General features: G+C 51.4%; 1 pseudogene; it reads left to right on the top strand.

Annotated features, from left to right (window-relative positions):
* The first annotated feature begins 4,007 nt into the window (after positions 1-4,007).
* LOC115932778 (large ribosomal subunit protein uL29-like) lies at positions 4,008-4,488 on the top strand (annotated as a pseudogene).
* Positions 4,489-16,334: the final 11,846 nt, after the last annotated feature.

The following is a 16,334-nucleotide window of genomic DNA, read 5'->3' as shown; positions in this document are numbered from 1 at the left end:
TCCTTTTAAAAGCATTTTAATGATGACATGTCTGTTTGCCAATGTCTTTGCCTTTATCCTAGCTCATGGAGCTAGATAGATATGTGTAGATAACAATTTTTCATAAATTTGGGGAAGTTTCATGGTTTTTCTAGTCATTTTTCTGCTTTATCTCTTTTTCTTGTATTCTCAGGACACATATACTGGTGCTCTGAATGGTTCTACATGCCTCTGAGGTTTTCTTCCTTTTTTTAATTTGCTATTCTCTCCATTTCTCAGATTGCTGAATCCCTGTATATCTGTTTTTATGTTTGCAGACTCTTCTGCCAACTCAAATCTGTTGAGCTCTTTGGTACATATTTGTATTAATTATCATACTTTCCTTGTTCAGAACATCCATTTAGTTTTACTAAAATTGATATTCTCTACTCAATGAGCTATTACCATGATAGATTCCTTTACTTCCTTAAGCATATTTTCCTCTAGTTCTTTGATCATATTTACAATGGCTGCTTTGCAGTACTTGCCTACTGAATCCAACATCATGGCCTCTCACAGGCAAGTACTGTGACTCACTTTTCTCCCTGCCTCAGGGTCACACTTACCTGTTTCTTTTCCTGACTCATAATTTTTTTAAAAAACTGAACATTTTAGGTAAGATATTATACCAGCTCTAGACACTAATCTCCTAGCACTATTTCTGAGGCTTGTTTTGTTGTTTGTTTGTTTGTTTTTTTAGTGACTTTGCTGGACTATTTTAATGAACTCTATTTCCACACAGTATGAGGTTTCTGATGTCAACCCCACAAAGGCAGCACTGGACAAGGGCAGTCTCCCTGGGGTGATGGTGGATTTAGCAGGGCTGTCTCTGTCTCTGTCCCTGACATCTCTATGCAGAATTCTGTCTCTTTGGTATTGCACCCAGCTGTCAGACTTTTACTCATTGCTGGCTATGTTTTAGTTTTTTTCCCCCCTACTCCCTGGTACATAAGTTGCTCCATAATTTGATAAAATTAAATTCAGGAAGGGAAAGTTTTAAGCCAGTATTTTTAAGGTTCATTTGAACTCTGAGAGGGCTCTCTTAGCTGTCTCGTTTTCTGGTTCTGTCTGGTAAACTAGCTAGCTTATGTTTAGCTTGTTCTGATGGAGCATGGGCCCTTTGCCCACCACCACAATCTTCCTTATTTTCAAGAGATTCTTTTGGTTTCAACACACTATTTTGAACACTGTGTTTTGAAGTTAATTCTACTAGGGGAGAGCTTTGGCAACCTTCATTTTTGTGGACTAAATTTTCCCCAAGCAAAGTCTCTGAAGTAGCTTCTGGTCTTCTTCTCTTTTCTCTTCAAGTGTGGAAATTCAACTATGTGAGCCTGATCTGGGGCCCTCGTATTCTCAGCCTGGCATGCCTGGGGCAGAGACACTGCCCTCTGAGTGGGGGCTGGGTGTAAGAGGGGAATCTCAAACTATTGGTTACTTCCCCTCAACAAGGACTCAGCTTCTGCACCTCAGAGGTGGTGGGGCTGGGAAATGCTGGCTACCTGCCCTTCCTCATACAGTCAATGCAGACTGACAGCCAAGGAGAGAGAAGGCCCTGTCTTCCTGGCCACTGGAAATGGAGCTCTGGGAAGCTGACCAGGAGAGAGGAGGTCATGGGACCATTTAGGGCCTCAAATGTCACAGACTCTCACTGCTCTTAAGATTTCATTGAAATTGTGAATGAATGTACCTTCATTTGCTTAATCCCCTTAAAACAATTTGTGGAGACATTATTGTTTTTTAAAATAATTTTTACCAGTTTTGGTTGTTTTGCTGGGAAATGGATTCTTGGAGCTCCTCAAATTACCATTCTAGAAGTGTCTTAAAGGTTTCTTCATGCTCCTCTAATTAATAATAAATAATTCCAGGTATTCCTTATGGGGAGGGGATAGAGAGCAAAAATGAAGTGGTTATATGACCCAGAGCATGAGAACTCCTGAGGATATAGATTAATCAGGGAGAAGGTTCTAGAAGGCCAGAAGCTCAACTTGGCACCCTACAATTCCCTGTAGCATTGCCAGTGGGAAGTGAGCAGACTGGGGAACACGCCTCCAAGGTTTTAGAGCATAAACCACGGCGTACATTGTGGTCCAATGGAGGGGAGGGCCACAGTATCCTAACTCCTGTCATCCATGAGAGTCAAGAATAGAAACACTATGCAGCTCCCCAGGCCTGGAATGGAATGCCAGTCCCGACATGAATAACAGCCGGGCAAGCCTGCATGGAAGATCAAAGGAGCTGCTCAGTTTTCTGCATAGATCATAGTGCCAGGCTCTGGTGTGAGACTCATAGGATCATGAAGGAGTAAAGGAAGAAAGAAAAAAAGAGGCTGGCCATGGTGGTTCATGCTTATAATCCCAGCACTTGGAGGGGCCAAGGCAGATGGACCACCTGAGGTCAGGAGTTCGAGACCAGACTGGCCAACATGGTGAAACCCTGCCTCTACTAAAAATACTAAAATTAGTTGGGCATGGTGGTGCATGCCTGTAATCCCAGTTACTTGGGAGGCTGAGGCAGGAGAATGTTTGAGCTCAGGAGGAGGAGGTTGCAGTGAGCAGAGATCATGCCATTGCACTCCAGCCTGGGGAACAGCAAGACTTCATCTCAAAAAAAGGAAAAAAGAAAGAAAGAGAAAAGGAAAAAGAAAAAAAATGAGAAGGAAGAAGGAGGAACCAGACATGCAGAGTTTCACAGCCTTGAGTCCTGACTGGACTCAGGAGGGCCATGTGACTGAGAGGAAAAGGTGTCAAGTCTCAGGGATGCTGGGACCTCTGGCTCTGCCTGGCTGGCTTCATTATAGACCAGGTAAGAAGAATCTGGTTTCATTGCTATTGGCGATCCTTTAAGGGACTCCTCATCTCTTCAAGAAAAGACTGTTCTTATCCATGCACCTAAGCCAGAGAGGGCCCCAGCTGTGGGCAGGATGACCCCAGAGGAGAGTGAACTCCAGGGCCAGCCTTGCTGAAGCCAAGGGGTGCTCCAGGAGAGCAGGTAGAGGAGTCCGACAGATGGGAGGCTGCGTCTGCAGCAGTGCCAAACCCTCCTCCCAGGCAGAACCACAAGCGCGCCCATCCGCAGCCTGCAGGTGAGGTACTCATGCCCTGCTGAAGACACAGTGACCAGAAGACGACAAGGAGGGATGGTGAGTGGAGTGGGCACTGCAGCACGGGCATGCAGGAAAGGAGGCGTTCCTTCCAGTCCCAGCGCGTGTGGCTCTTTCCAAGTCAGCTGAGTGCTTGAGGCAGGGAAGGGAGCTCTAAAAGATGCCCAGCACTGAGTGTATGTTCAGCTTCCTCTGGGAGATGCATGTTTTCACCAACCCATGGAGCTGATGACTCAGGGCTACCTCCACTGTGAAGCTGGTGTTCTCAGAAGCACAAAGTGCGGAGGGCAGTGGGGCTGATGATGCTGGTCTTCTTGGATTAGTGGCCTGGGGGCTCCCTATGGAAAACATTCTGATCATGGCACGCCTAACATTGGGGCTGGTCACTCTCTGTAGGGCTGACAGGGCTGTCCCTGCAGTGTGGGGTGTTTAGAAGCATTTCTGGCCTCTGCCCACTGCGTGCAACAGCAACCCTTTCACAAACACAAGGGTTATGATAACCATTAATGTCTTCAGACATTGCCCGATGACCTCTGGAGGGTACAAGTGCCCCCAGCTGAGAAACAACACTTAATTAGAGTGTGTTGTTGACACACATTTACACACCTTTCCCAACACCTTGTTCAGGATTAGAGGTGTGGATTACAGTAAATAAATTAATGTGCCAGTGAATGTGATAAAGACAGTTGGGAACAGTCAAATAGCTCCATCAGTTCCCAGGTTTAGCAGAAACGCTGGGTGAAAACAATAATTAGAAAGGGTGTTGAAATGGAAATTCTAGATCACTGTGTATTCCAATGCAAAGTGTTAGACTAGCAGGAAGACATTTTTAAGGTAAAAGACATAAAAATGTTTAGAGCAGGAGTGGGCGGTGGCCGCCTGTGCAGCAATGGCCAAGATCAAGGCCTAAGACCCTCAAGGGAAGAAAAGGAGCTGCTGAAACAGCTGGACAACCTGAGGGTGGAGCTGTCCCAGCTGCGCGTCACTGAAGTGACAGGCGGCACAGCCTCCAGGCTGTCTAAGATCCGAGTCATCCACAAATCCATTGCCCGTGTTCTTATGGTTAACCAGACAAAACCTCAGGAAATTCTACAAGGGCAAGAAGTACCAGCCCCTGGACCTGCAGCCTAAGAAGACACACACCATGCGCCAATGTCTCAACAAGCACGAGGAGAACCTGAAGGCCAAGAAGCAGCAGTGGAAGGAGCAGCTGTGCCCGCTGAGGAAGTAGGAAGGAGAGGCTGTCCCCGCTGAGGAAGTAGGAAGGAGCGGCTTTCCCCGCTGAGGAAGTAGGAAGGAGAGTCTGTCCCCACTGAGGAAGCAGGAAGGAGAGGCTGTCCCCGCTGAGGAAGTACACGATCAAGGCCTGAGTGGTGTATTGTCAATAAAGCACAGCTGGCTGAGAAACAAAAAAAATGTTTAGAGCATTTTGTCATTCCTCAGTGGAGGGTGTAACTGTAAGGCATGTTCCATTCTTTGGAGAGAGCTGTGCTGTCAATTCCACCTACCACATGGTTCTACCTCCCAACCCTGAGAGCAGTGAGAGGGGCTGGAGCAGATGACCCATGAGGGTTTTTGTAGAAGATTTCTCTGGAGGTCTGCGCAGTGAGTCCCATCTAGGGGAGAGGTGGGGATGTGACACCTCCTGAGACTAAGTACAATGGACTCAGGGACACCGTCAAAGGTGATGATCAAGAGATCCGAGGGTGTCGTAAGTTCTGCCTCTGCCTGAAGAAAGGCTACAGGACAAATCCTCTTTACCTCTTGGCAAAGAAGAGAGGCTTTGATAATGCCATCCACAGGGGTTAATACAGAGCCTTGGATAATCTGGGGGCGATGGATTGCATCTGAGCCATCTCTGAGAGATCGCAGGGTGAAAGTCTGATTGAGGTAGTTCAATATGTGTGAGGGTTACCCCTGAACTAGATACAGGCACCCCCAAGGGTGCTTGGGGTTGCCCTAGATTCACCCAGGTGGGGCAGGGGGATGTTCCAGAAGAGATGGGCTTCCAGAAGCTGGAGGGAAGTGTTGAACGCAGTCATCTCAAATAGAGAAACCTTACAATGGCCGGCCATGGTGGCTCACGCTCATAATCCCAGCAGTTTGGGAGGCCAAGAAGGGCAGATCACCTGAGGTCAGGAGTTTGAGACCAGCCTGGCCACCATGGTGAAGCCCTGCCTCTACTAAAAATACAAAAATTAGCAGGGGATGGTGGCAGGTGCCTGTAATCCCAGCTACTCAGGAGGCTGAGGCAGGAGAATAGTGAATCACTTGAACTCAGGAGGTGGAGGTTGCAATGAGCCAAGATCACACCACTACAGTCCAACCTGGGTGACAGAGCAAGACTCCGTCTCAAAAAAAAATCAAAAAACAGAAAACACCCCCCCTCACCTTAGGGCATATGAGGGAATGGCAAGGGGGAGATCCCAGCCATGGGAAGAGTCAGCTTCAGACAGCAGCTGCACCCCAAGGGGCAGTGTGTCCTGGCCGCCATGGTGCCAGCCCAGCAGGATGCCTCCTGCTGCCTCGTCTGTCCCCGCCACCCCTTCCCCACCATCGGGAGTCCTGGAGGGTGTCTGTCCTGGCTGGGAGGACCAGGCACTGAGCCAGGAAGGAGGGAAGGTGACAACTTCTCGCCCGGCCCAACTGCAGTCCTGCCCACAGCCCCAAACCTGCAATGTGGGATGGAAAACCTCAAACGTGGATGGAGTCCAGAGCTGTGGCAGCTGTAGGTGAGAGGAGGACTGCTTGTTTCAACAACTGATTGAGATGATGCTTTGTAACTTAAAAAACCATAGGACATTTTGTAATTGACCTCCCCCCAGGAGAGGAGCAAAACACGCAAATAATGTACAAGTGTGATGGGCAAAAACTCAGCCTTAGTGGGGCACCCACACGGCTCCATCCACAGAATGGAAGCACCAGCATCAGCTGCATGGCAGGTGCTGCTTCCAAAGCTCCTGATGGATACCGGGCAGTCCTCACACGCATCCTGTGAGCTGGGCAGTAACATCATTGCCTTCTGTAGTCAGTGAGGCCCCTCCACCAGCCCCAGCTTTCACAACGAACAAGTGGTGGGTCAAGGAATCCAAGACCTACGTCTTTGGCCACAGAGTCAAGGAGGCCAGTTACCAATTGTGGATGAATGAGACCCATGGGGCCAGCTGAGGGCGTCTCTGCAGATCGATGCAGGTTCCCCATGAGGGACCCAGGGGTCATGGAGAAATGAGAAAGGGTGACACATTTTGGGTGCCGGAGAAGATGCTTCAGTGAAGGATATCATGGGATGGTTGTCAGAAAAAGCAGGAACATAAATTCTGACCACAGGATGTCTTTGGTGATGCCAGACAGCCTTTGGTGTACACAGGTGCAGGTGACTTTCTCTAGCCTTTTGCCACCCCAAGCACCCCCACTATACTCACTGACACCCCCCTGTCCTGGCCAGATGGAGCCCAGGTCTGTTTTGGTCTCACCCTTAATATTCATCTGAAAGTTACATTTTCCCCCAGAGATTGATGTCTAGCACAGTTTCTACCCATAACCCTGCACCAGCAGGATCCAAGCACTGTTACTATTTTTCATGGTGAGAGTCAAGGACACCCTAAAATCAGCCTTCTGCCCACTTGATAGTGTCCCAAAATTGCCAATGAACCCTCAGTGGGGCCAGTGAGCTCAGCCCCTCTCCCTCCATCCAGACTGGCTGCCAGCCCCCTCCAGGCTCTGATGAGCAGAGCCGACCTCTCTCATGGCCCTGACCTGCCCTGGGAGCTGGAAGTGCCAGGCCTTGGAATATCTGCCTTCCGTCTGCAGCCTGAGGCTCTGATGCTTCAGAATGGAGTCTAACTGGCAGTTAGACTGGCATGTGAGTGACTTTTGGCCTCCAGACCCACTTGGCTTCTGGACATTGAGCATGGCCTCAGAGGGGCTAAGAGCGTCCATTCTGGGGCTGGATGGTTGGGGTTCAAATCCCAGCTCTGCCTCTTGCTTGTTCTCTGCCTGAGACAAGTCACCCAACCTCTCCATACCTTGGTTTCCTCAACTACAAGCTGTGGTCTTATGTGCACCTGTTTCTTAGAGTTTTTGTCAGGGCTGCCAGAGTTAAAATAAGTGAAGCCCACAGTCCTGCCCACCACGGGCTGAGTGTTGTGAGTCTCTGATTATTAAAGGCTACTGTTATGAAAAGGGAACACCCTGACACCATGTTCGAGAACCACACATGGTGCTTTTGTCTTGCTTCATTTAAAAGTTGTAAAAAGTTCTTCTTTCCATGTGTTTGTTGAGATACACTATGATTTCCTCTCAAGGTCCATGTTAAACTAAAAATGTAGCTCAGATATTGACTGACACAGCTGTAAGGCCAAGACAGGCCCCTGCGTCTACTTCACACCTGATCTTCATTGGGCCGTGTTCAACGCTGGGCCAACATCGCCCCAGGCTCTGTTTGAGGAATCCAACGATGATGACCAAGACCAGGCACCCTTGTGAGGTCACAGTCCCCCAGGGAAGCAGGAACTCCCATTCTGCCAACATCAGTTCAGAGGGAGAGTAATGGTCCCAGAGATGTGGATGTTCATCCTCGTGAGTCCTCTTGGAAACCATGAGTTGTGTAAATGCTAAGAAAAGGTAGACAGTATTCTACTACATTAAAAATTATGGCCTGGCATGGTGGCTCATGCCTGCAATCCCAGCACTTTGGGAGGCCGAGGTGGGTGGACCACGAGATCAGGAGATCGAGACCATCCTGGCCAACACGGTGAAACCCTAACTTTACTAAAAATACAAAAAAATTAGTCGAGCGTGGTGGCAGGCACCTGTAATCCCAGCTACTCAGGAGACTGAGGCAGCATAATCCCCTGAACCTGGGAGATGGAGGTTGCAGTGAGCCAAGATTGCGCCACTGCACTCCAGCCTGGGTGACAGAGCAAGACTCCATCTCTCTCTCTCTCTCTCTCTCTCTCTCTCTCTATATATATATATATATATATATATATATGTATAATTTATGGCATCGAATTTTCAAGATCTAATCATCCTACAGGGAAGTGGCTTGAATGTTCCTGCTGCTCTGTCCATTCTAGACATGGATCAATGGGAAATACAAAAGATTTGAGATGAAAGCAACCTAGCAGGAGGAAACACACACATTCCCGACATGGAAGTAGTGCCCCTGGGCAGTAACTCCCCTCCTCCACCCCTCCAGGGGCTGCCCAGCTGTCCTGGCATCCAGCCCAGAAAAGCTGCCCTCCCTGGGAATGGCTTGGAGCAGATGAGCCCTTACAGCATTGCACCATCCTGGTAATTCATTAATGACAGCGCAGCACAGCGTGGGCAGTGTTCCTGTCGGGGTGCTTTCTACAGGAGGAGAGTTTATTTGCTTCCAAAGTTTATAAGCTGAAAATAGGAAAGGAAATTATTCTAAGGAAGTAGTGATCCTGCCCCCCAAACAAGGAAACTTCTAGAAATTAAAGCATAATGGAAGAGAAGCGGCTTGTCTTTCTCCAGGCAGGTCAGCCTGAAGCGGGGGACATCTCTGCAGAAGCCACACAGTCATTCCACAGCCATGGAGGGAGTGCCTGCTGTGCGTGGGACACTGTCCTGGGGCCTGGAGCTCCCTGGGGAGATGACGACCAAGGCCCAGGCCTGGTGGGATTTGCACTTTAGTGGGCAGAGGTAGGTGGAGAATATGTCATTGCAGAATCACAAACTAAGGCAGCCTCAGGATGAGAGGCTGAGGTGCAGAGGTGCAGCAGGCCTCACGTGGTGGCAGGGGTGTGCACAGTGTCCATAGGTGTAGGGGTTAAAGGGCAAATGAGCCCAGGGCCCTGTCACCAGGCCGTCAGGGACATGGTAAGAATAAGGGCAGGCAGCACATCACACTTATATGGAGAGCACGGTTCCCAAGGGGTTGAGTCTACGAATCAACTTAATTATCATAACCATATTACGAGGTCTCCAAGGTCTACATGACTGTCCCAGGGTCTCACAGTGGGAAGTGGTGGAGTCCAGATGAACCCACATGTCTGGCTACAGGGTCCATGCTGTGTCTACTGGAAAGACACGGAGAAAGCCCCTGCAAATGGCTCCAGACAGGGCCAACAGTGAGTGCAGCAGGTGTGTGTGCCACCCCCTCTGCCAGCCTGGTGGAGGTGAGGTCAGAGCAATGCATGGAGTGTGGTGAGAAGGTGGCACCGATGGTTAAGACCTGGCATGTGAATGAATGAATGAGTGAAAAAATGAATGCCTGATGCACGGGTGAGCAGAATATGAATCTGGGGCAGCCTACCATTTAACGAAAGAGGTCTCCCTGCCCAACAAATGCTTTGCAGCTCTGCGGGGGGTTCCCTATCCCACCTCTGCCTTGCTTCCCTGCCATCTTCGGCACCCGGGACAGCTCCTGCCACCCCTGAGGTCGCTCTGCATTTACTGAGGGTTCAAAGGCACCAAGCCTGGGGCAGAGAAGCCTCAGGTTTCTATTCCCCTTCACAACAAGCCTCCACAGCCTTTAGTTCAACTCTCACAATCCCAAGAGGCCAGTGACGTTTCCTCTCTCGACAGAGGATTACACACATGATTTTATTAACATAATTTTAGGTCATAAGTCTTTTTACATGAGCTATTTACTATAAAGGCAACACAGTAAAACACAGTGGTCCACACTTGGTGGGCAAAAGCAAGGGAGATGGTACACGTGTGATTCCAGCTCGCTGTGATCTGTCCATGACGGGTGGGGTATACGTGGAGAAGGGGAGGAGGACCCTGAGGCTGGGAGACGGAGACGGGTCTAGGCCTCAATGATGAGGTGCCTAGGAGGGGAAAGGGATAGAGAATGCAGCCCAGGGTCGTGGTCTGGCTCTCATTCCCAGGGGGATTTTTACATTCCTCCCTCAATTATCATGCCTGAGTTGGGGTCTGTGGCCTTTGGGGTGGCTGATGGACCCCACAGAGTGGCCAGGCCACTGGAGGAGAGGCACCCAGAGAAAGTCTTGGAAGCAGATGCCCCCCTGCCAAGCTCACTGGACTGTGACGTCTAGGCCCATCTAGGGCCACTCCTGAGCCCAGGCACAATGCAGGCAATGCCTGTGGGGGTGGGCTGCCAAGGGACCCAGACACCGGGAATGAACTCAGGGTCTCCCCAAGACCTGGCACGAATGGCAGCCACTACTTCCACACACGATGCTTGTCCCTGTGTGGCTGCTGGGACCACCAGGAGCCTGGAAGAGCTTCCTCCCCACTTCTCTCTTAAAGCTGGATGCAGCTACAGACCACAGACCTGAGGTTCCCTGATTTGTTTTCTTCATGGGAAAACTTTGAATGAGAACTGGGGTGTCTCTGGCCCCCATGTCCCAGGCTCGTCAGGCTTTGTTCCTCAGCCTTGGCTATGGCTCCTTAGAAGTCATCAGGCCTGGCTCTGTGGCCTTGGAGGTTTGGGAGCTGACAGACAATTTTGGTTACCAGGCAACTGCTGATTTTTCATAACCAACAAGTGCAATGCCACACATGATACATTTATCAGATCATAATGCGGCTTCCCCACACCAACACAAGCTGATTAAACCCCAAAGAGCTGCTCTGCAAAGAACGCAGGCACCCTGAGTTAGGCAGGACCCCAAGATACAACTCAAAGGGAGAAGCCCCCAGAGAAGAGGATGGGAGACCCTCACACCAGAGTCCAGCTGTCACCAGCTGGGTCCTGTGGCTGAGCTTCCGTAGATGCCATCTGCCATTCAATGTCGGTGGTGGTGGACATGAGGCCTGGGGAGCCAGATGTCGTGAAATCCATGGGCTCCTCTTCTGACTGTGGCTTGTGAGCCAGAGCCTGTGGATTTAACCTCTTCTGGTTCCTTCCCCTTTCCTCTCACTCTCTCAGGAAGAAAGGATCACCTACCTGGAGGGGCATTGTCTCTTCAAGACCAGGGAAACCTCAGCTCCCATGGCTGTGGCTGCCATGATTTGGGAATGAGTGGCTTTCCAGGACTCATGGCCCCTTGCAGGGCTGACAGTCAGGCTTGCTGGGCCTCTGGACAAAGCCGGACTCCAAGGCCCCATCTGGGGAGCCACAGAGACCTGGTTTGGAGACATGTGGGTGATGGGTAGGGTGCCCTGCAGCCACAGTCCCGCCTGTGACCTTACACATGGGTGTCCATGGAGTGTGGGCATCCACACCTCCTGTACCTGAAGGAGAGTTGAGCAAATTCTTCCTGGGAGGGTGTGACACCTGCCCCCTCACCAGGCCCCGTGGTTTCCCTGTAAGAAAACAGCCATTCAAGAGTTCTTCTGGGCCCCCTCCTACCTAAATAATGGAGCATGCTGAAGACATTTCCAAACAGCCGGGACAATGCTGGGAACACCTTCGGTGATTTATTACCACGGCTGACCGATTTTCGGTGTCTGCCCTTGGGAATTCTGTTGTGGCTCCTGATAAATTCCTTCTGGAGAGAAGACAGGGAGGCGAAGGAGGTGAAAAAGCATTCAGGTTTTCACGAATACACAGCAGCACCCTCACTATGGAAAACATTTAGAAGGGGTTGTCTGTTTTTCATAAGATGCTCCCATGTAACTTTGAGATGGTGGCAGGTGTGTTTTTCCTTTAGGACAGTGATTACTGAACCATGAGTCCAGTGGCGAGTTGGAGATTTCCACATAGAGACAGGAATGTCCACGGAGGGTGTGGGTTAGCACGGGGGAGCCCGTGAAGGGATGCAGTCCTGGTAGCGCATGCAGCACACTTCACCCCTCACAGTCACTTAGCAAGAGCGAGGCAGGCAGAGGGAGGGTGGCCGGAGGCAGCGGGAGGCAGCTCGGTGCGCTGCTGTGTTAGGAGATGGAGGAAGCATTGCACGCTTTCACTGGGGGATGACAAGTTCTTGTTGAACTTGAAGGATATCTGCATGGCTGCTGAGGGACAGCTGACGTCACACTGAGTAACGGATGTAGGTCAGCACTGTCTACGTACAGAGCAAGTGTCTGGCAGGAGGTGGGGGACTCAAAGGTAAATGAGACAGAACCTTTGAGGTTTCACGGATCAGCATCGGGAGGATGGATCAGCTTCTGGAGGGTTCCATGACCGATGGTTGGCTTAAACATCACAGATTTATCCTATCACTATCCTGGAGGCTGGAAGTCCAAGATTAAGGTGTGGGCGGGGCTCGTTCCTCCCAAGGCCTCTCCTTGGCTTGTAGACATTGTCCCCTCCCTGTGTCCTCCCACAGATGTCCCTCTGTGCCTGTTCTGTGCCCTCATCTCCCCTTCTTATGAGGACACTGGTCATATTGTGTTAGGACTCACCCAAATGACCTCAGTTTAACTTAATTGCCTCTTTAAAGACCCAGCCTCCACATACAGTCACATTCTGAGGAGCTGGGGTTTAGATCTCAGCACATGAATGTGGGGGCAATTCCAACCCTCACCCACAACCTCACATTGGGTTGCAGGCATCCCTACTGCCTGCTTTGTCATTATCAGAGTGGTCCCACCAGCCTGGAGAATGAGCCACGTCCACCCCTTCCTCCCAGCCTGGAGGATGGATCACGTGCACTCTGCCCTTCCAGCATGGAGGTCGTATCATGTGCACTCTGACCTCCCAGCATGGAGGTTGGACCACGTCCACTCTGCCCTCCCAGCATGGAGGTTGGACCATGTCCACTCTGCCCTCCCAGCATGGAGGATGGACCTCATGCACCCTGCCCTCCCAGCATGGAGGTCGGACCACGTCCACCCTACCCACCCAGCATGGAGGATGGACCTCGTGCACCCTGCCCTCCAAGCATGGAAGATGAGCCAAGTGCACCCTGACCTCTTGGCTCCTCCATGCCTCCTACCCAGCGACCCTCCTTCTATCCTGCCTCAGTTCTCAAGGGACAATTACAGGACCTGCCAATGTCAGAAACAGCCTCATCCCCACCTTGGTTCCCTGGGTCCCTCTGGAATTACAGGCCTTGTCTTGGTCCTTCCCTGTACCCCTAGTACCACCCCCTGCCAGCTCCTTTGGTTTCTCTGGCTTCCCTCTCCTCCTTTCTCTGCTCTGGATCTCAGCAAATGCCCTCCATGCCACCTTCCTCCCCTTTCACATGCTGGCCTGGCAAAGGGTTAGTCCCAGATGAACCTCCAGACTTTACCACCAGAGCTGGGTGATAGCTCTGCAGATCAGACATGGCACTGCCAGCCCCTGCCAGAGCGCCCCCCCCCCATTACTCCACTGCCTTCAGGGGTCAATGTGGACCCTGCTGCCCAGCTGAGGCCCACCTGAGTGTCCCAGTCACAGGGCAGTGCAGAAGGGGAGGAGGGTGCCCAGATAGGAGGCCACTGGGGTCACCTGGGGGCCCATAGAGGCGACCTGGATTAGGGCAGTGATTGAGAAATCCAGTGAGCTGGACAGACTGGAGAGAGATGTGGGAGAGACAAAAGCATCTGGGAAAGCGCAGGACGGTGAAACACCTTGAGTGTCCTGACACGTGCGGATCATGAAGGCCAGGATGGGACTGGGGCGCAGGGAAAACGGGCACTGGCAGGGGCTGCGGTTGGCCCCTTCACACCCCGAAGCCCTTTCAAATCCTGATAATGCTATTGCATCACCGTAAACATCATTATGAAGTTAAAATTACTGTAAACAATACCGTGCTGCTTGTTTTATGCCCAGCGAAAGTCACATTGGGACGTCAGCTTTGGATAACTGGAGAAGTGGTGCTGAGATCAACGCACAGAGCCGCGCTGCACGCGGAGCTGAAACGACCTGCTCCACCGCGGTCGATATCGCACAATCATGATCATAAAGTAGAGAGGGAAGGAGCCTCCGGGGTCACTCAGCCCAACCCCTTCATTGAGCGGCTGAGGAAATTGAGTCCCAGTGAAGGGAAGCAGGTGGGCCAAGGTCACCCGGCACTGGGGCCGAGGAGCTGAGAGCAGCCTCCATCTGATTCCGGGGCAGGGCTCACTCCGCGGCAGATGCCCCTTGAACACAATGAGCATTTCTCTGTCTTTTCTCCCATTAGCCCCGACTCCGGGTGCTTGGGGAGACCGGCAGGACCGTTGCTATTGCACATATTTATTGAGAGATTGACTTATGACTTGATACGATTCCCAGCTGCACCTGAGGTCCAGCCCAAGACAGACTCACACAGAGTGGCCTTCACCTCCCACAGGAGGGAGGCCAGGAGCTCTGAGGCTGATCGCAGGGAAACAGCCACAGAATCCCCACGATGTGAAGCGTTGCATGGAAGTGTGTTTTCCATTTGCAAATACTCTGGGTTTATCATGCAATCTGCCCTGGGCAGCCGCCCTTTGAGTATCATTGTGGTGCCCTAAGGAATTCAGGCTTCTCACTGTCAACTTTCTAAAGCCAACCGGCTTTGTGCAGAGCTGGGTGTGTCTAAAATGAGACATAGTGTGGGCTTGTGCATTTAATCCCTATGAGATGAGGCCTCCAGAGCTTAATCCTCTGCATTTCCCTTTGACACACATGCAGGTTGAATTGAATATTGTTACTTTTGTTCGGGGAAGATAGCAAAGGCTGAAGCAACCGTCGGAAGCTGATAATGATTCAAATTGTGCTCTTGTGAAATGAAAGTGGTCTGGAAAAATGAAGGAGGCAGAGAGAGGGCAGGTTGGAGCAGGGAAGGGATTCTCCAGCCCCCACGCCGGCAGGAGGATGGCCTGGTGTAAATAAAAGGCGAACCAGGAGACGCCCCTTTGGAGTCTAAACTGAGCTGATTTTCCTGGTAGCCGAAGCAGGCTGCGGAGCGCCAGTGGGTCCCGCCTCCTGGGAACTGCCGGCTCCTTTCCCCGCTGGATGACACTGTTTGATCAAATTGTATCGCAGTGACAGCCAACCGAGCCTTGTAGAACCTGCAGCACAAATGATTTATCATCTTAGATTAAACCCCCTTCCTTCCTCTGCATCTTGAGGAGCCACGTTGCATGGAAACGCGTGGCGCAGTTCTGCAGCTCCCCCCGAGCCGCGATGGCATTCCAGGCTTCCAGCAAGAAAGGGGCCATCCACAGAAAAGGCAGCCTCAGGGCCTCAGGCCGGGAGCCCACCCGGTGCCTGAGGGTGCAGAGAGATGGAGGCTCCAGGCTGGCAGTGTGGACGGCGGGGCTCAGGTGGAGACCTGCCCCGCGCAGTCACCAAGCGCTTTTGACTCACTCTCCATGGGCTCCCACATGGCACAGTGCCCCTGACCTGGGGAGTGGGGCGTCCCACGTTTGTTTCTCCTTAAGTCTTTAGGTGATTAATATAGAGATCGTGCAGATTTAGTAAAGAACAAACGATGTAGTTATGCAGGAAACAAAACAAAAACCAGGAAGACAGCGAGAAACAGCTTTTCCTTCTCTGCACTGTTGTCAGGTGATGGGGACAGGGAGTGTGGAGGTAGCTGCAGGCTCCCTGACCACACAGCCCAGAGGCCTCCTTCACCATCTCTTTCTCTGCCTAAGGCTGAGGCTGGGCATTTTTTTTTTTTTAGACGGGGTCTCACTCTGTCACCAGGATGGAGTGCGGTGGCTTGATCTCGGCCCACTGCAACCTCCAACTCCCTGGTTCAAACGATTCTCCTGCCTCAGCCTCACAAGTAGTTGGGATTACTGGAACATGCCACCACACCCAGCTAATTTTTGTATTTTTAGTAGAGACGGGGTTTCACCATGTTGGCCAGGCTGGTCTCAATCTTCTGACCTTGTGATCTGCCTGCCTGGGCCTCCCAAAGTGCTGGGATTACAGGTGTGAGCTACCTTGTCCAGCCTGGGTGTGTCTTTAAGGCCCTCCCTCCACTCCATGGCTGCACAGACGTTGCTCTACAGCAAGACATTCCACAGGGGCCATGGAATGCACAGCTGGGCCTGAGCAGAGGTGGTGAGACCTGCAGCTGACGGGGTCTTTCCTGTGAGAAGGGGATTTCATACTTCAGTGATAAAATTTGGAGCAGGCCAGGCATGGTGGCTCACACTGGTAACCCCAGCTCTTTGGAAGGCTGAGATGGGCAGATTGCTCAAGTCCAGGAGTTCGAGAATAGTCTGGGCAACACGGTGAAACCCCATCTCTCCCCAGAATACAAAAAAAAAGCAGGGTGTGGTGGCATGACTATAGTCCCAGCTAATTGGGAGGCTGAAGTGGGAGAATCACTTGAGGCCTGGAGGCGGAGGCTGCAGCGAGCTGAGATCCCGCCACTGCACTCCAGCGTGGGTGACAAAGTGAGACCCTGTCTCAAAAATAAATAAAATAATA

Source organism: Gorilla gorilla, chromosome 14 (assembly GCF_029281585.2).
Source record: "Gorilla gorilla gorilla isolate KB3781 chromosome 14, NHGRI_mGorGor1-v2.1_pri, whole genome shotgun sequence".
Lineage (NCBI taxonomy): Eukaryota > Metazoa > Chordata > Mammalia > Primates > Hominidae > Gorilla > Gorilla gorilla.
Note: the sequence above shows the minus strand (reverse complement) of the source record. Positions and strands in the feature narration are given on the sequence as shown.